This window comes from Saccopteryx bilineata, chromosome 2, assembly GCF_036850765.1.
Source record: "Saccopteryx bilineata isolate mSacBil1 chromosome 2, mSacBil1_pri_phased_curated, whole genome shotgun sequence".
NCBI lineage: Eukaryota > Metazoa > Chordata > Mammalia > Chiroptera > Emballonuridae > Saccopteryx > Saccopteryx bilineata.
Genome location: NC_089491.1, coordinates 353,776,498 through 353,796,226, shown reverse-complemented (window position 1 = coordinate 353,796,226; position 19,729 = coordinate 353,776,498). Strand labels below are relative to the sequence as shown.

At 42.6% G+C, this 19,729-nt stretch overlaps 1 protein-coding gene across 1 annotated transcript in view; it reads left to right on the top strand.

Moving 5' to 3' along the window:
* The window catches only part of ACACA (acetyl-CoA carboxylase alpha), a 273,603-nt gene that overhangs the window by 4,354 nt on the left and 249,520 nt on the right, over positions 1-19,729 (top strand). Inside the window, exon 2 of the mRNA XM_066262811.1 lies at positions 13,659-13,705. The gene's annotated coding sequence lies outside the window, so the exon portion shown is untranslated. The remainder of the gene's footprint in view (positions 1-13,658; positions 13,706-19,729) is intronic.

Here is a 19,729-nt window from a genome sequence, read left to right as displayed (position 1 = left end):
TGCTATTAGATAGGAAACTAACAAATCATGTCATAAGGGCATTGCACTTACATAAGGAATATGCATCTGATCGAGCATAGGTTCTTTTTAAAAAATATTTATTGATTGATTTTAGTGAGAGAGAAAGGGAGGGAGAAAGAGAGAGACACACAGGTACACCAATCTGTTTCTGTATGTGCCCTGACTGGGGTTGAACCAGCAACCTCTGTGTTTTGGCACGGTGCTCTAACCAACTGAGCTATTTGGCCAGGGCTAGAGCATGGGTTCTTATGAGTTCAACTAGTCAATCTTAGTATATATGCTCTAATGATAAAATTCTCTTACCAATTTATTTATTCAAGCTACCACAAAGCCACCTAGTCTCAGAATTTTTAAGCAAGCACATAAAAAGTGGCTTCAGAAACAACAATGGTAAGTGCTTTACCCAAAGATTTGTGGCCCCAATTGCTTTGGCCTTCCAATGTTGTTATTTGGGACTTAGCTTCATTTCATTGTTTCAGCTTGCCATACTTACCATCCTTTATATAAGGAACTGCAGTAATGTTTGACAATCCAAGGGAAGAGAGCAGGTATTTCATGTTTCAGAAATACCTGTGGCAAAAAAAAACCCCCCAAAAAAACCTGTGGAACACTAGTTGAATATTACTGCATTAAGTGAAGAAACCAAAGGGAAGAACAGTGTATAAAGAATGCATAATTTATATTAAAAAATAGGGAGTGGATGGGGCATTGACCTGGAATGCTGAGGTCGCTGGTGTGAAGCCCCACGCTTACTGGGTCAAGGCACATAGGACAAGCAACGGCTGTGAGTTTATGTTTCCTGCTCCTCTCCACCATGTTTCTCTCACTCTCTAGCCTCTCTCTGAAATCAGTAAGTGAAGTCTTTTAAAAAAATTGGCAGAGTTAGGAAAAAATACATAAGCATTTGTTTGAATATGAATAAGACCTCTAGTCTTGGTTGGGTAGCTCAGTTGGTTAGAGCATCATCCTGAGGTACCAAGGTTGTGGGTTCCATCTCTGACCAAGAAACATACAAGAACAGCCTGACCAGGCGGTGGCGCAGTGGATAGAGCGACAGGCTAGAGCATCAAACTGGGATGTGGAGGACCCAGGTTCGAGACCCCGAGGTCACCAGCTTGAGCACAGGCTTATCTGGTTTGAGCAAAGCTCACTAGCTTGGACCCAAGGTCGCTGGCTCCAGCAAGGGGTCACTCGGTCTGCTGAAGGCCCGCAGTCAAGGCACATATGAGAAAGCAATCAATGAACAACTGAGGTGTTGCAACAAAAAACTGATGATTGATGCTTCTCATCTCTCTCCATTCCTGTCTGTCTGTTCCTATCCATCCCTCTCTGGCTTTTTCTCTGTCTCTGTAAAAAAAAGAAAAGAAACATACAAGAACAAACCAATGAACGCATAAATAAGTGGAAAAAGAAATTGATGTTTTTCTTTTTCTCTCCTTTTCTCTCTCTCTAAAATCAAGAAATAATGTTTTAAATCTAGGCCTAACCAGTGGTGGAACAGAGGAGAGAGTGTCAACCTGGGACGCTGAGGTCCCAGGTGTGAAACCCTGAGGACACAGGCTTGAGCACAGGCTTACTAGCTTGAATGTGGAGTTACCAGTTTGAGCGTGGGATCATTGACAGGACACCCCATGAGTTGCTGACTTGAGCCAAGGTCAATGGCTTGAACAAGGGGTCACTGGCTTGATTGGAGGCTCCCCAATCCCCCCCCATCAAGGCATGTATGAGAAGCAATCAATGAACAATTAAAGTGCCACAACTATAAGTTGATGTTTCTCCTCTCTCTCTTTCTCACACACACACAAAAAGTTTTAAACCTCGAATTATTTAAAAATCAATAAATTTAAATTAACATATCTCAGCATTACTATTAAATTGTAGTAATATATTAATAACAGTGCTTGTCTCTGGTGAAGGGAACTGGAGGCTGCAAGACAAAGTTAGGACAGAGAATGTCACTATATATGCTTTTGTCACACTTGCTATCTCTCATGTTTAAAATTTTGAACTACCGTATTTTTTATGTATAAGATGCACATTTTTTTTTGATAAATTTGGGGTCTAAAAACTGGGTGTGTCTTATACAGTGGTTGTAGATTTTTTAAATTTGCGTTTTCCTGCTTTTTTTGCACAGATGACGAGTTGTATAAGTTTTATGATGAATAAAACTTGAGTTCAATAACTTTATGTAATACATTTTTTTCCCCAAATTTTGGGCCCCAAACTAACTTATACATGGGAGTGTCTTATACATGGAGAAATATAGTATGTGCATGTATTATGTATGTATTAAAAACTGAAAATTTTGGCCCTGGCCGGTTGGCTCAGCGGTAGAGCGTCGGCCTGGCGTGCGGGGGACCTGGGTTCGATTCCCGGCCAGGGCACATAGGAGAAGCGCCCATTTGCTTCTCCACCCCCCCCCCCCCTCCTTCCTCTTTGTCTCTCTCTTCCCCTCCTGCAGCCAAGGCTCCATTGGAGCAAAGATGGCCCGGGCGCTGGGGATGGCTCCTTGGCCTCTGCCCCAGGCGCTAGAGTGGCTCTGGTCCCGGCAGAGCAACGCCCGGGAGGGGCAGAGCATCGCCCCCTGGTGGGCAGAGCGTTGCCCCTGGTGGGCATGCCGGGTGGATCCCGGTCGGGCGCATGCGGGAGTCTGTCTGACTGTCTCTCCCCGTTTCCAGCTTCAGAAAAATACAAAAAAAAAAAAAAAACCTGAAAATTTTGCCTGAACCAGGTGGTGGTGCCGTGTATAGAGCATTGGACTGGGATGTGGAGGACCCAGGTTTGAGACCCCAAGGTCGCTGGCTTGAGCGTGGGCTCATCTGGCTTGAGCAAAAGCCCACCAGCTTGGACCCAAGGTCGTTGGCTTGAGCAAGGGGTTACTCGGTCTGCAGAAGCCCCATGGTCAGGGCAGATATGAGAAAGCAATCAATGAACAACTAAGGTGTCGCAACGAAAAACTGATGATTAATGCTTCTCATCTCTCTTCGTTCTGTCTGCCTCTATCTATCCCTCTCTCTGTAAAAAATAAATAAAATAGCCTGACCAGGCGGTGGTGCAGTGGGTAGAGCGTCGAACCGGAATGTGGAGGACCCAGGTTCGAGACCTCGAGGTCCTCAGCTTGAGTGCGGGCTCATCTGGTTTGAGCAAGGCTCACCAGCTTGAGCCCAAGGTCGCTGGTTCGAGCAAGGGGTCACTCGGTCAAGGCACATATGAGAAATCAATCAATGAACAACTAAGGAGCCATAGCGAAAAATTGATGTTTCTCATCTCTTTCCCTTCCTGTCTGTCTGTCCCTATCTGACTCTCTCTGCCACACACACACAAAATAAATAAAATAAAAACAAAATTTTAATAAGTTTAATAAAAGGCTTTACCCAATTAATTCCATGCCAGTCTGACCCTTTATCTGTATCTGCCTGAGCATTTAAGTAGATAACTAGTTGTCATTAACTCATTCATTAATATGTGTAATTGACTCTGTTGTCTCCCCTGAATATTTAGGGGGTTAGCAGGGTCTTTTTGTGAACTGTATCTTAAAAAAAAAATTCCTTTACTTTTGTGTTAATGGGAATTCAGGCAGTAGTAAAAGTGGATGTGTTTGGCCCACCATCTTTATCCAGAAGTTTGACATGACTTCTTTAAAGATTTTTTTTTTTTTTTTTGTGACAGAGACAGAGAGAGGGACAGATAGGGACAGAGAGGCAGGAAGGGAGAGAGATGAAAAGCATCAATTCTTCATTGCGGTTTCTTAGTCTCCTTAGTTGTTCATTGATGGCTTTCTCATATGTGCCTTGATGGGGGGGGGAGTGGGCAGGACTGCAAGTGACCCCTTGCTCAAGCCAGCCACCTTAGGTTCAAGCCAGTGATCATGGGGTCATGTCTATTATCCTACGCTGAAGCCAGTGACCTCGGCGCTCAAGCTGTTGAGCCCATGCTCAAGCCGGATGAGTCTGCACTAAAGCTGGCGACCTTAGGGTTTGGACCCTGAGTCCTCCTTGTCCCAGTCTGATGCTCTACTCACTGTGCCACTGCCTGGTCAGGCTTTAAAGATTTCTTGAAACTTGCAGATCTTGCATCAGCTTTTTCCTTGAGAAATATTCTTATCCCTAGGCTAAGAAATGAGGAATAGGACAGATAAACACTATGTTATTTTCTCTATTTTTTTTTTTTACCCTAAAGAAATAAGCTCCTGTTTTACAAACAAAACCAAAAGTCTCCAGCTGGCTCTTGAAGGAAATGACCTCAGACTCCTACAACCATTCAGATCTAGTATTTCTCATAAATCATTATATTCTACCATCCGGGTCTTTGCTCAGTGATTTCTTCTATATGGAATGCTCTTTCCTCTCTCTCTTACTTATCTCCCTAGTATTTCATTGCTAATGTCTTCTCATTCCAGGAAGTCTCTCTTGATCCCTGTCTTCACCATTACCACTGGATAAAGAACCCTTCTCTTTTGTTTTCACACTTAGCAATTACAGTACTACTGTAATTGTTTATTTAGGTGTCTGTAGCTACTTAACCAGGTACCAACTATTTTTTATTGTTGCATATATATCATTCATCTCTTTATTTGGAATATAAATGCTTGTTATTTTAAAATTTAAAATTTGCAGGAAAATAAAATGTTGCTTCAAAAACACTCTATAACTTATGGAATCAATACCAAAATCCATTCAAAAGTTTATTGATAAAATGACAAAAATGAGAAAAGGCAAAATCAGTGATTCTTTTTGAAAAAATTTAAATGAAGTTTCTATGGCTTAAAAAGGCAAGGAGGTGTTGTGTTACCTTGGATATTTTTTATCAGTGGCTATGTAAAAATACAGTGTCATTTGAGTTTAAGGAGAACATGTTAACTAAGTTTGGTAAAGTCTGTTCTATTTTATTTAGAAATATATCTCTGAATGAAATGCATGCCAAGTATTAAATAAATACATTATCTATAATTGGGTTTATCCCAATTTCAGGAACACAGGGTACATTCTGAAAATATTTTGGGAACATTCTGTAAATGTTTTCAAGAGTACGCAAATATAAGTCTAAGAACATTTATATATATATTTTTAAATAAAAGAGACTTGAAATTGCCAACAATTTGATACAATGAAGAAAATTTAGTCCTGGCCTGTTAGTTCAGTCAGTTAGAGCATTGTTCTGCTGCTTCAGGGTTTCAGGTTCGATTCTAGCTCAGGGCACATTCAAGAATACAGCAATGAATGCATAAATAAGTGGAATAACAAATCGATGTTTCTCTCTCTCTCCCTCTCTCCCTCCCTCCTCTTCCCCTTCCTCTTTCTAAAATCAGTTTTAAAAAAATGCTTTAAAATTTTTTTATTTGAATAGGCAGAATATCCTACAACTATATCTGGGAAAGGCCTTGTGTTGGAGATGATAACAGCTATTATGAGCCTCCCCCAGAGGTCAACTCCATTCTTTGTCCTCTTTCTAGAGAGAGATAGAGGTCTTAACTAATTAATGGCAAGGCTTTAGGGACCCCAACCTCATATACAAACAAAATTTTGTGTGAGAGTAAATTTTTGTCATGAAAGAGTCCATAGCATTTATCAGATTTCTACTAGTGATTCTACCTAAGACAGTTTATGAACCATTAGTTTAGGTACATAATTTAATGTGCTTGCTCTCTGGTGAGGACATAAAGAGTGGACAGGAGTATGAGGATTAATTGTAGCTTTAAGAATTTTTGACACACTCAATGGGTCGTTGATGTCATTGTGTATATGTAACTGACAAAAAATTTACAAAACAGTATTTATCCTTATAAAGCATGACGTACTCTTAATACTTTCTGTCTTTCCTTTTTCTTTTTTCTTTTCTTTCCTTTCTTTTCTTTTTTGTGAGAAGGATAGAGAGAGGGGCAAATAGGGACAGACAGGAAGGGAGAGTGATGAGAAGCATTAATTCTTCATTGTGGTACCTTAGTTGTTCATTGATTGCTTTCTCTTATGTGCCTTGACCCGGGGACTATAGCAGGGTGAGTGACCTTGGGTTTCAAACCAGCGAACCTTTGGGCTCAAGTTAGCGACCATGGGGTCATGTCTAAGATCCTATGCTCAAGCCAGCAACCCCATGCTCAAGCTGGTAAGCCTATGCTCAAGCTGGATGACTCTGCTATCAGGATGGTGACCTTGGGGTTTCAGACTGGGTCCTCTGTACCCTAGGCTGACACTCTATCCACTGTGCCACCACCTGGTCAGGCTTAATATTTTCTATTATTTTTAAAATGGTAGTTGGAGCACACTAAACTGATTTCTTATTATTCTGCTTGGTGGTAACCCATAGTTTGGAAAACGCTGGTCTAGTACCTCATGATTTACAAAACTCTTTCATATATTTTCAGCCCTCAGAGCAGTCCCATGAGGTACATATGATCTTCTTTTTGTCTTTACAGATTAGGAGGCTCAGAAACTTGTTCTAGTTTATACTACCAGTACTCAGCAGAATCAGAGTTTGATCTTGGGTCCTAAGTTTTGACCTCAGCTCCACTGCACCTTTGGTTACATCTGATTTAAACTAGTGTTGACCCTTGAACAATGTGGAGGTTAGGGGTACTGACCCTTTGCACAGTCAAATTCATGTATAACTTGACTTCTCCAGTACATACCTACTAATGGCCTACTGTTGACTGGAACTTGCCAATGACATATACAGTCAGCACATATTTATATGTTCTTACAATAAAGTAAGCTGGAGAAAAGAAAATATTATTAAGAACATTATAAGGAAGAGAAAATACATTTGCAGTATTCACTGAAAAATAATGAGCACGTAAGTAGACCTACATGGTTCAGATAGGTGCTATTCATGGGCAAAGATTAAAAGCATTTCTCTTAAGATTAGGAACAAGACAGGGATGTCTGCTTTCACCAGTCTTATTCAGCATAACACTAGTAGACCCAAGCACAACCATCAGACAAGATGAAGAAATAAAAGACATCCAAATTGGAAAGGAAGAAGTAAATTATTTGCATATGACATGATACTGTATGTAGAGAACCCTAAAGGTTCCACCAAAAACACTAGAACTGATATATGAATTCAGTAAAATACCAGGATACAAAATATGTATCCCGATATCAGTTGCATTTAAAAAACAAACAAACTTTTTTTTAGTTAGTGAGAAGAGGGGAAGCAAAGACAGACTCCTACATGTGCCCTGACCGGGATCTACCCGGCAAGCCCACTAAGGGCTGATGCTCTGCCCATCTGGGGCCCTTGCTCTGTTGCATCCAAAGCCATTTTTTTTAGTGCCTGAGGCCATGGAGCCATCCTCCGTATCTGGGGTAAACTCACTCCATTCAAGCCATGGTTGCAGGAGGGGAGAATAAAGAGAGAAGTGAGAGGAGGTAGGGTGGAGAAGCAGATGGACACTTCTCCTGTGTGCCCTGACTGGGAATCAAACCTAGGACATCCACATGCTGGGCCAATGCTCTACCACTGAGTCAACCGGCCAGGGCCTATTGCATTTTTATATACCAATAATGAGCTACCAGAAAGGGGAACTAAGAAAACAGTTCCATTTACAATCGCATAAAAAAAATACCTTGGAATGAATTTAACCAAGGAGGTAGAAAACTTATATTTGGAAAATTATAAGACATTGAAGAAAGAAATTAAAGAAGATACAAATAAGTGGAAGCATATACTGTGTTCATGGATAGGAAGAAAAAGCATCATTAAAATGTCCATACTTCTTTTTTATTTTTTATTTTTATTTTTTTATTTTTTGTATTTTTCTGAAGCTGGAAACGGGGAGAGACAGACAGACTCCCGCATGCGCCCAACCAGGATCCACCCGGCACGCCCACCAGGGGCGACGCTCTGCCCACCAGGGGGCGATGTTCTGCCCCTTCGGGGCGTCGCTCTGTTGCGACCAGAGCCACTCTAGCGCCTGGGGCAGAGGCCAAGGAGCCATCCCCAGCGCCCGGGCCATCTTTGCTCCAATGGAGCCTTGGCTGCGGGAGGGGAAGAGAGAGACAGAGAGGAAGGAGGGGGTGGGGTGGAGAAGCAAATGGGCGCTTCCCCTATGTACCCTGGCCGGGAATCGAACCCAGGTCCCCCGCACGCCAGGCCGACGCTCTACCGCTGAGCCAACCGGCCAGGGCCAAAATGTCCATACTTCTTAAAGCAATCTATAGGTTCAATGCAATTCCTATGAAGATATTTATGATATATTTCACAGAACTAGAATGAATATTCCAAAAATTTATATGGAACCACAAAAGACCTCGAATATCCACAGCAATTTTTTAATTGATTGATTTTAGAGAGGGAGGAAGAGAGAGAGAAAGAGAGAAGCATTGATTTGTTCTACTTATTTATGAATTCATTGGTTGATATTTATGTGTGCCCTGACCAGGAATCAAACCTGCAACCTTGGTGTATCAGGATAACGCTCAAACTATACTGCTCACAAAAATTAGAGAATATTTCAAAATGAATATGAAGCGATAACAAAAAGCATTTGATTATTTTTATTTTTATTATTATTTTTTTTTAATTTTTTTCCCATTTTTCTGAAGCTGGAAACAGGGAGAGACAGTCAGACAGACTCCCGCATGTGCCCGACCGGGATCCACCCGGCACGCCCACCAGGGGCGACGCTCTGCCCACCAGGGGGCGATGCTCTGCCCATCCTGGGCGTCGCCATGTTGCGACCAGAGCCACTCTAGCGCCTGAGGCAGAGGCCACAGAGCCATCCCCAGCGCCCGGGCTATCTTTGCTCCAATGGAGCCTTGGCTGCGGGAGGGGAAGAGAGAGACAGAGAGGGAAGCGCGGCGGAGGGGTGGAGAAGCAAATGGGCGCTTCTCCTGTGTGCCCTGGCCGGGAATCGAACCCGGGTCCTCCGCACGCTAGGCCGACGCTCTACCGCTGAGCCAACCAGCCAGGGCCTGATTATTTTTATTAAACAAGAACATCAGAAAAGAAAACGACAAGTTAAAGAAAGTTGTTCAATTATGCAAATGAGATGCAAAACCATCTTTTATTTCATTGGTGAAAATGCACTATACAAAAGTCTGAAAGTACTGGAGTATCTGCACGTTCCCTAATCTCCTAATTTTTGTTAGCAGTGTAATTGAGCTATCTGGTCAGGGCAGCCACAGCAATCTTGAGAAAGAACAAAGTTGGAGGTTTCACACTACCTGATATCAAACTATACTACAAGGCCATGCCATAGTAATCAGAAGAACGTGGTACTGGCATAAAAATGTAGATCAATGGGACAAAAATAGCCCAGAAATAAACCTATACCTTTATGATTAATTAATATTTGATAAAAGAGGCAAAAACATAATAGGGTAAAAAGTGAATTCAATAAGTGGTTTTGGGAAAATTGGACAGATATGTACAAAAAAATGAAACTAGACTAACTTTTTACACCATACACAGGAATAAACTCAAAATGGATTAAAGACTTAACTGTAAGACTTGAAACCATAAATATCCTAGAAAATAACATAGGCAGTAAAACCTTGGGCATTTTTTATAGCAATATTTTTTTCTGATTTGTCTCTTTGGGCAAAGGAAAAATAAACAAATGGAACTACATCAAACTAAAATGTTTTTTTTTTTTTTTTTTTTTTTTTTTACAGAGACAGAGAGAGAGTCATAGATAGGGACAGACAGACAGGAACAGAGAGAGATGAGAAGCATCAATCATTAGTTTTTCATTGCTACACCTTAGTTCATTGCTTTCTTTCTTTCTTTCTTCTTTTTTTTAACAGAGAAAGAGAGAGAGAGTCAGAGATGGATAGACAGGGACAAACAGACAGGAACAGAGAGATGAGAAGCATCAATCATCAGTTTTTCATTGCAACACCTCAGTTGTTCATTGATTGCTTTCTCATATGTGTCTTGACCATGGGCCTTCAGCAGACTGAGTAACCCCTTGCTCGAGCCAGTGACCTTGGGTCCAAGCTGGTGAACTTTTTGCTCAAACCAGATAAGCCCACACTCAAGCTGGTGACCTTGGGGTCTCGAACCTGGGTCCTCGGCATCCCAGTCCTATGCTCTATCCACTGCGCCACCACCTGGTCAGGTCAAACTAAAAATATTTTTGCACAGCAAAGGAAACAATCAACAAAATGAAAAGCAACCCACTGAATGGGAGAACGTATTCACCAGTAATAGATCTGATAAAGAGTTAATATCCAAAATATAAAAAACTTATAAAACTCAATCCCAGTAAACCAATCCAAATAAAAAATGGGCAAAGGTCCTGAGTAGACACTAATGCAGAGAACATATAGATGGCCTATAGACATATGAGAAGATGCTCAGCATCACTATCTGCTGCGAACCAGCGCAGCTAGTAATTCCAGGTTCTGAGTTGGAAGGGCATGGAATTAAGAAAAGTAGGCTTAAAAAGAAAAAGAATGGGATCCAGAGGCCTCTGCAATGCTGATGGCAAGAACAGAGAGCGCTCTCCACTCCCCTCCCTGCTTTATCTATAGGGCAAAGTGAGGCCATTAGCAAATCAAAGAGATCATTAAAGTCACATTTCCAAGGCAGCCCAAGAATTCTACCAAGTGCAGAAAACCCCTACCATGCATCTTAACTTCACAAAACAAAGGATTGCCTCCAGTCTTTCTGGGAGACATAGGGGATAGAAAGAGTAGAAACAATCCAGTACCATAGCTAACATGAAGGTGTAAAGAAAAAGAGCCTTTAGCAACTTCACAGAACAAGCGAGGTGGGGGGTTGGGCAGACTGTCAGTTTACTGCCAGTTCCCCACACCTCTGTCCCCCAAAATCTAAACTGCAAAGATCCTGTTGGCTTTCGGTCCCCAACAACTATCAGAGAAATGCAAATTAAAACCACAATGAGCCTGACCTGTGGTGGCGCAGTGGATAAAGCGTTGACCTGGAACACTGAGGTCACCGGTTCAAAACCCTGGGCTTGCCTGGTCAAGGTACATATGGGAGTTGATGCTTCCTGCTCCTCCCTCCTCCTTCTCTCTCTCTCTCTCTCTCACTCTCCTCTCTAAAAATTAAGAAACAGAAAAATTTTAAAAAATGCTTAAACTTGTAAAAAAAATTCAATAGAATTAAAAAAAAAAACCCACAATGAGGCCCTGGCCGGTTGGCTCAGTGGTAGAGTGTCAGCCTGGCATGCAGGAGTCCAGGGTTCGATTCCCGGCCAGGGCACACAGGAGAAGCGCCCATCTGCTTCTCCACCCCTCCCCCTCTCCTTCCTCTCTGTCTCTCTCTTCCCCTCCCGCAGCCAAGGCTCCATTGGAGCAAAGATGGCTTGGGTGCTGAGGATGGCTCTGGTTGCAACAGAGCAACGCCCCAGATGGGCAGAACATCACCCCCTGGTGGGCGTGCTGGGTGGATCCCGGTCGGGCGCATGTGGGAGTCTGTCTGACTGTCTCCCCGTTTCCAACTTCAGAAAAATACAAAAAAAAAAAAAAAAAAAAAAAGAAAACCACAATGAGATACACCTCACACCTGTCAGAATGACTATCATTGATGCATTAATAAACAAGTGTTGGTGAGGACACAGAGAATCAGGAACCCTTGTGTACTGTTAGTGGGAATGAAGTCTGGTGCAGCCACAGTGGAAAAACAGTAGGAGTTTCCTCAAAAACTAAAAAATAAAACTGCTTTATGACTCAGCAATTACACTTCTAGGAATATGTCCAAAGAAACCTAGAACACTGATTCGAAAGTATACATGCACCCCTATGTTCATTGCAGCTTTATTTACAATGGCCAAGATTTAGAAGCAGTGCAGGTGTCCACTAGCAGATGAGTGAATAAAAAAGCTATGGTACATTTACAGAATGGGATATTACTCGGCTGTAAAAAAGAAGGAAATCTTACCATTTGTGACAACATGGATGGACCTGGAGAGTATTATGCTAAGTGAAATAAGGCAGTCAGAGAAAGACAAATACCATATGATTTCACTCATATGTGGAATCTAATGACCAAAATAAACAAAATAGAAACAGATTCATAGATTCGGAGAACAGGTTGACAGCTGTCAGGGGAGAGAGCGTTAGGGAGCTATGTGAAAAAGGTGAGGGGATTAAGCAAAAACCAAACCAAACCAAAAGAACCTTTCATAGACCACAGTATGGTGATTGCCAGAGGGAAAGAGGGTAGGGGAGTGAGAAGAGGGTAAAGGGGATTAATGGTGATGGAAGGCGATTTGACTGGTTGGTGAACACACAAAAGAATATACAGATGATGTATCAGAAATGTATACTTGAAACCTATATAATTTTATTAACCAATGTCACCCCAATAAATTTAGTTTAAAAAATTAAATAAAAAAAAAACTGGCCTTGGCTGGTTGGCTCAGTGGTAGAGCGTCAGCCTGGCGTGCAGGAGTCCCGGGTTTGATTCCCAGCCAGGGCACACAGGAGAAGCGCCCATCTGCTTCTCCACCCCTCCCCCTCTCCTTCCTCTGTATCTCTCTCTTCCCCTCCCGCAGCCAAGGCTCCATTGGAGCAAAAAGTTGGCCCGGGCGCTGAGGATGGCTCCATGGCTTCTGTCTCAGGCACTAGAATGGCTATGGTTGCAACAGAGCAACGCTCCAGATGGGCAGAGCATCGCCCCCTGGTGGGCATGTTGGGTGGATCCCATTTGGGTGCATGTGGGAGTCTGACTGCCTCCTGGTTTTCAACTTCAGAAAAATACAAAAAACAAACAAACAAACAAAAAACACCAAAAAAGCTACTTTGTGGAGTTCAAGGGTCAACTGTACTTTTTTTTCCTTCCTTTTCTTACCCCCTTCCCTACCACAATTGGGAATAATTTTAGCTCAGACTACATAATTGGGTAAATCCTAATTCCAGTGAACATACCTGCATTGTCCCTAATCTTGTTGCTTGTCATTCAGGGTCTTCTCAGAAGTTCTGTATTTCCTTCCTGTGTAATGAGTTCTTTCTTTATGTTTTCTTCTTTACTTTACCAGTGAGACTGCGTCAGTCAACTGTGGAATTTAATGTTCAGATCTCTGGGTCTCCATCAGCAATTATGGTTCAGTAGATCTAGGATGGAATTTATTATATGTTTTTAAAAGCTCCACAAGTTATTGTCATAATCAAAGTTGAGAATTCTTACCCTGAATACATTTAAATTGTTGGGCCTAGAAGAAAACCTAGTATTTGGGAAGTAGCTAGAGACTCCTTGCTCCCTTCGAGTTTAAGGACTTAATATAATGGGAATCGGTCCTTTCTCTGGCTTTGTGGGTAGGCACAGCCATTTGGAAACATAATTCTTGGCTGATTGAGTTGAAGAGAATCTATTGGTTCTCTTCTCCCCACTGCCTCCTTTTTGTTGAAATATTGGAAATCATAGGGTTGGAATATGCTCATTCACTATTACAGTTGGAAAGCACACACATTGTGAAATGGTAATCTTGGATTATTGTTTAATACTTTCATGAATAGTAAAGTCTTTGAATGTGTAATGTTTTTGATTTACAGATTTGAACAAATAATAAACAACTGAACTTTATGCTTCAAGTTAAATAACGAATTTGACCAGAAAAATCATACCTTGAATATTATTAGTTTTATATTATGCTGAGTAAAACAGTTATTGATGAAATTTGAGTTTCTTTTTAAAAAATACTTCAAATCTCTCTCCCTTTCTCTCTTTAGTTCTTTCTGGAAGTGGATATCCGCTCAGAAAATAAGAATTATAAGAGGTCAGTTACAAATAATACTCCTTCATGTTTTCAGTGTGGTAAAAATTTTATGTTTATGTGCTAAAATATTAAACTGTAGGTTTTTATGTTAAAAGTTGCCTTCCAGAAAAGAATATAAACAGGTTTACTGGGGATAAGTTGAGTGAACGTGTCTGACGGTGGTAGTATTCCACCACCTTTTCTCTTTAATTCAGGACTAGAGTCAATGGAAGTGGGACAAGCTGTGGAGTAGCTTCTAGAGTGTCTGGACAGCTGCTCAGTGATTTTCCATACATGACCTCTCTTTTCTGGTGGTTTGTAGGCTTGTGCCCAGGAATGTCATTCAGTAGAGTTTCTGGTTGGTGGACAGGATCTTTAGCTCTGCCTCCAATCTGCAACCCTTTAGGGAAGGCTGCCTTCATTTTCTGCTTAGCTATGAAAGAAAAATTTGAAGTTGACCTTTTGGAGCCTTTTATTTATTAGTCATTCCTTTCTTTTTTTTTTTCTTCCATGCAATCAGAGAAATGCTTCCTTCTCATGAATTTTATTTTTTTGTATAGTCAACCTGATTTTGGTCAGATCATAATGTAGACTCTGTCCCAGAGTACCTTATTTCTCTTATGAAGAAGGCAGCTATTGTTTTCTGTTAGCTGAAATGGTATTTTTTTTAATTTTTATTTTAAAATTAATTTTAATGGGGTGACATTGATAAATCAGGGTACATATGTTCAGAGAAAACATCTCCAGGTTAATCTGACATTTGATTATGCTGCATTCCCATCACCCAAAGTCCACTTGTCTTTTGTCACCTTCTAACTGGTTTTCTTTGTGCCCTTCCCCTCCCCCAACCCCCTCCCTCTCCCCCCCCCCACCCTGTAACCCCCACACTCTTGTCCATGTCTCTGAGTCTCATTTTTATGTCCCACCTATGTATGGAATCATATAGTTCTTAGTTTTTTTCTGATTTACTTATTTTGTTCAGCATAATTTTATCAAAGTCCACCCATGTGCTGAAATGTTTTTGGTTTTTTTTTCATTTTAGAGAGGAGACAGAGAGTGAGAGAGAGAGAGAGAGGGAAAGGGGGGAGGAGCAGGAAGCTTCAACTCCCATATGTGCCTTAGACCAGGCAAGTGCAGGGTATTGAACCGGCAACCTCAGCATTCCAGGTCGATGCTTTATCCACTGCACCACCACAGGCCAGGCTGAAATGGTATTTTAAAAAATCTATTATTATTAAACTTTATGCATTGCTTTAAAATGTGAAAGAAGTAGCCTTTTTGCTGCTGTACCTTCTGGTGTTTGGAGTGGTCAATCTGTTAGCACTCCCCCTCCTTTGCTTACTTCTCTGCCTTTTTACCTTCCTTCTTAATTTTTTTTCTTTTTAAGTTATTTTGCTTTCATTTAAGGTTCTGAAATTAAACCTCTTTATAAAATTTGGAGACATTAAAAAAAGGGTTTTTTTTGTTTTTTTTAAGGAAACCTAGTATTCCAAGGGAAAAATATGTAGAAAATTTAGATAATCACGTTTTCACGATATATATATATATATATATATATATATTTTTTTTTTTTTTTTTTTTTTTTCATTTTTCTGAAGCTGGAAACAGGGGAGACAGTCAGACAGACTCCCGCATGTGCCCGACCGGGATCCACCCGGCACGCCCACCAGGGGGACGCTCTGCCCACCAGGGGGCGATGCTCTGCCCATCCTGGGGGTCGCCATGTTGTGACCAGAGCCACTCTAGCGCCTGAGGCAGAGGCCACAGAGCCATCCCCAGCGCCCGGGCCATCTTTGCTCCAATGGAGCCTTGGCTGCGGGAGGGGAAGAGAGAGACAGAGAGGAAAGTGCGGCAGAGGGGTGGAGAAGCAAATGGGTGCTTCTCCTATGTGCCCTGGCCGGGAATCGAACCCGGGTCCTCCGCACGCTAGGCCGACGCTCTACCGCTGAGCCAACTGGCCAGGGCTCACGATATTTTTACATTTGATTTTAGGGTGTGTGTGTGTGTGTGTGTGTGTGTGTGTATGTGTGTGTTTTGTATTTTTCCGAAGTTAGAAGCTGGGAGGCAGTCAGACAGACTCCTGCATGCGCCCAACTGGGATCCACCAGGCATGCCCACCAGGGGGCGATGCTCTGCCCATCTGGGGCGTTGCCCCATTGCAGCAGGAGCCATTCTAGTGCCTGAGGTGGAGGCCATGGAGCCATTCAGCGCCCAGGCCAACTTTGCTCCAATGGAGCCTCGGCTGCGGGAGAGAAGAGAGAGAGAGAGAGGAAGGAGAGGGGGAAAGGTGGAGAAGCAGATGGGTGCTTCTCCTGTGTGTCCTGACCGGGAATTGAAACTGGGACTTCCACACGTCAGGCCAACGCTCTACCGCTGAGCCAACCAGCCAGGACGTAATTCTAGTTTTAAATATAAAAGTTAACTTAAGTAATCTCCAACTCACTTTTAGAAAATGTCTATAGGTATTCTTTTTTTTAGTGAGAGAGAGGGCGGGGGACAGACAGGGACAGACAGAAGAATGGAGAGAGATAAGAAGCATCAATTCTTTGTTTTGGCACCTTAGTTGTTCATTGATTGCTTTCTCATATGTGCCTTGATTGGGGCCTCCAGCAGAGCTAGTGACCCCTTTCTCAAGCTAGCGACCTTGGATTCAAGTTATTAACCTTAGGCTTCAAGCCAGCTACCTTTGGACTGACATGACCATGGGGTCATGTCTATGATCCACATGAAAGCCAGCAAAACTCTCCTCTCAAGCTGGATGATCCTGTGCTCAAGCCAGCAACCTTGGCATTTGGAACCTTGGGGTTTGGAATCTGGGTCCTCACTGTCCCAGGCCGGCTAATGCTCTATCCACTGCACCACTGCCTGGTCAGGCGTTTATAGGTATTTTTTAGCATTCCTGGCAATTCATTATTATTGCTTTATTCTTCTAGCACAGTGGATCTCAAACCTTAGGATTTAGAAATATAGATTTCTGGGCCCCAACCTGTAGGTTCTGGTACAGCTAGTTTGTCTCTGTGCGGTAGGGCCCAAGAATTGGTAATTTTATTATTATTATTTTATTTATTATTTTTTTGACAGAGACAGAGTCAGAGAGAGGGACAGATAGGGACAGACAGACAGGGAGAGAGACGAGAAGCATCAATTCTTCGTTGCAGTTCCTTTCTTGTTCACTGATTGCTTTCTCATATGTGGCTTGACTGGGGGGCTACAGTAGAGCGAGTGAGCCCTTGCTCAAGCCAGTGACCTTGGGCTTAAGCCAGCGACCATGAGGTCATGTCTATGATTCCATGCTCAAGCCATTGACCCCGTGCTCAAGCTCGTGAGCCCATGCTCAAGCTGAATGAGCCCGCACTCAAGCCGGCGACCTTGAGGTTTTGAACCTGGGTCCTCTGCATCCCAGGCTGGTGCTCTATCCACTGCACCACCACCTGGTCAGGCAAGAATTGGTACTTTTTTTTTTTTTTAATTTTTATTTATTTATTTATTTTTTACAGAGACAGAGAGTGAGTCAGAGAGAAGGATAGACAGGGACAGAGAGAGATGAGAAGCATCAATCATCAGTTCCTCATTGCGCATTGCAACACCTTCATTGATTGCTTTCTCATATGTGCCTTGACCGCTGGCCTTCAGCAGACCGAGTAACCCCTTGCTGGAGCCAGCGACCTTGGGTTCAAGCTGGTGGGCTTTTCCTCAAACCAGATGAGCCCGCACTCAAGCTGGTGACCTCGGGGTCTCGAACCCGGGTCCTCCGCATCCCAGTCCAACGCTCTATCCACTGCGCCACTGCCTGGTCAGGCAAGAATTGGTACTTTTAATAGGTTCCAAGGTAATACTGCTCCTGGTCTGGGAGACTTTGAGAACCACTGTTCTAGCATTACAATTACTGTTTTATTTTTAAAAGTAAATAACCTCTGATTCACAAATTATACAAAAATAATGGTGCATGTGTAATTTTAACCTGTTTAGTGATGATTCCTAAACATTTTTAAATCTTGTTGTTTTGTTGTCTAATGTCAAAGAACACTGCTCTTTTATACTTTAATGTGCTTTATAGCATATGAAATTTATTAATCTGTTGATATATCAACTCTTAGAGCACCTCAAAATCAGGATTGGGAATCATTACTCTCTGAATTAAAATTGTTGGTTACACCACAAGCTGTTTAATACTAAGTTGATGTGTAGTTTTAAAGCTTTTTTATAGGAATTTTAGAATGACAGATTAAGTATTGTTTCATTTAGTTAGTTTTTTTACTTTTTTTTTTTTTCCGTATTTTTCTGAAGCTGGAAACGGGGAGAGACCGTCAGACAGACTCCCGCATGTGCCCGACCGGGATCCACCTGGCACGCCCACCAGGGGCGACGCTCTGCCCACCAAGGGGCGATGCTCTGCCCCTCCGGGGCGTCGCTCTGCCGCGACCAGAGCCACTCTAGCACCTGGGGCAGAGGCCAAGGAGCCATCCCCAGCGCCCGGGCCATCTTTGCTCCAATGGAGCCTTAGCTGCAGGAGGGGAAGAGAGAGACAGAGAGGAAGGAGGGGCTGGGGGTGGAGAAGCAAATGGGCGCTTCTCCTATGTGCCCTGGCCGGGAATTGAACCCGGGTCCCCCGCACGCCAGGCTGACGCTAGTTTTTTTAAATTGTGGACTTAGAACTCTGTTTTGGTCTTTGTTAATTAGTTTGCTAGTAATTGGCAATAGCAATTAGTAACTAGTAAGGCCCTATATCTGGAAAATGAATACTTAATTTAGATGATACCTTCATTATTTTTATTTATTTATTTATTTATTTATTTTTTACAGAGACAGAGAGTGAGTAGAGAGAGGGATAGACAGGGACAGACAGACAGGAACGGAGAGAGATGAGAAGCATCAATCATTAGTTTTTCATTGCACATTGCAACACCTTAGTTGTTCATTGATTGCTTTCTCACGTGAGCCAGCGACCTTGGGTCCAAGCTGGTGAGCCTTGCTCAAACCAGATGAGCCCGCACTCAAGCTTGCGACCTTAGGGTCTCGAACCTGGGTCCTTCTGCATCCCAGTCCGATGCTCTATCCACAGAGCCACCGCGTGGTCAGGCATACCTTCATTATTTTAATTATAGATTTTAATTTGGTAGTAGATTCACTTTCTCCCTATCAATGTGAGTACATTAGAGCCAAAACCAGACATTTTTTTGGTGAATTTTTGACATATGTAAAAATTTTTTTTTAACTTTTTTAATTTTTATTTTATTTTATTTTTTTATAGAGACAGACAGAGAGTCAGAGTGAAGGATAGACAGGGACAGACAGACAGGAACGGAGAGATGAGAAGCATCAATCATTATTTTTCGTTGCGCATTGCGACACCTTAGTTGTTCATTGATTGCTTTCTCATATGTGCCTTGACCATGGGCCTTCAGCGGACCAAGTAACCCCTTGCTTGAGCCAGTGACCTTGGGTTCAAACTGGTGAAGTTTTGCTCAAACCAGATGAGTCCATGCTCAAGCTGGCGACTTCGGGGTCTCAAACCTGGGTCTTACGCATCCCAGTCTGACGCTCTATCCACTGCGCCACTGCCTGGTCAGACTAAAAATTTTTTAATTTTAATTTTTTTTAACAGAGACAGAGAGGGAGAGTCAGAGAGAGGGATAGACAGGGACAGACAGACAGGAACGGAGAAATGAGGAGCGTCAATTAATAGTTTTTCGTTGCTCATTGCGACACTTTAGTTGTTCATTGATTGCTTTCTCATATGTGCCTTGACCGCGGGCCTTCAGCAGACCGAGTAACCCTTTGCTCGAGCCAGCGACTTTGAGTCCAAGCTGGTGAGCTTTTTTGCTCAAACCAGATGAGCCCACGCTCAAGCTGGCGACCTCGGGATCTCGAACCTGGGTCCTTCTGCATCCCAGTCCGACGCTCTATCCACTGCGCCACCTCCTGGTCAGGTGACATGTAATTTAAGAAAAGTCTCATGGGGACAAGTAAAGATTTTTTTTTAATTAAAAAAATAACCATCTGGCCCTGGCCAGATACCTCAGTTGTTTAGAGCATCATCCTGAA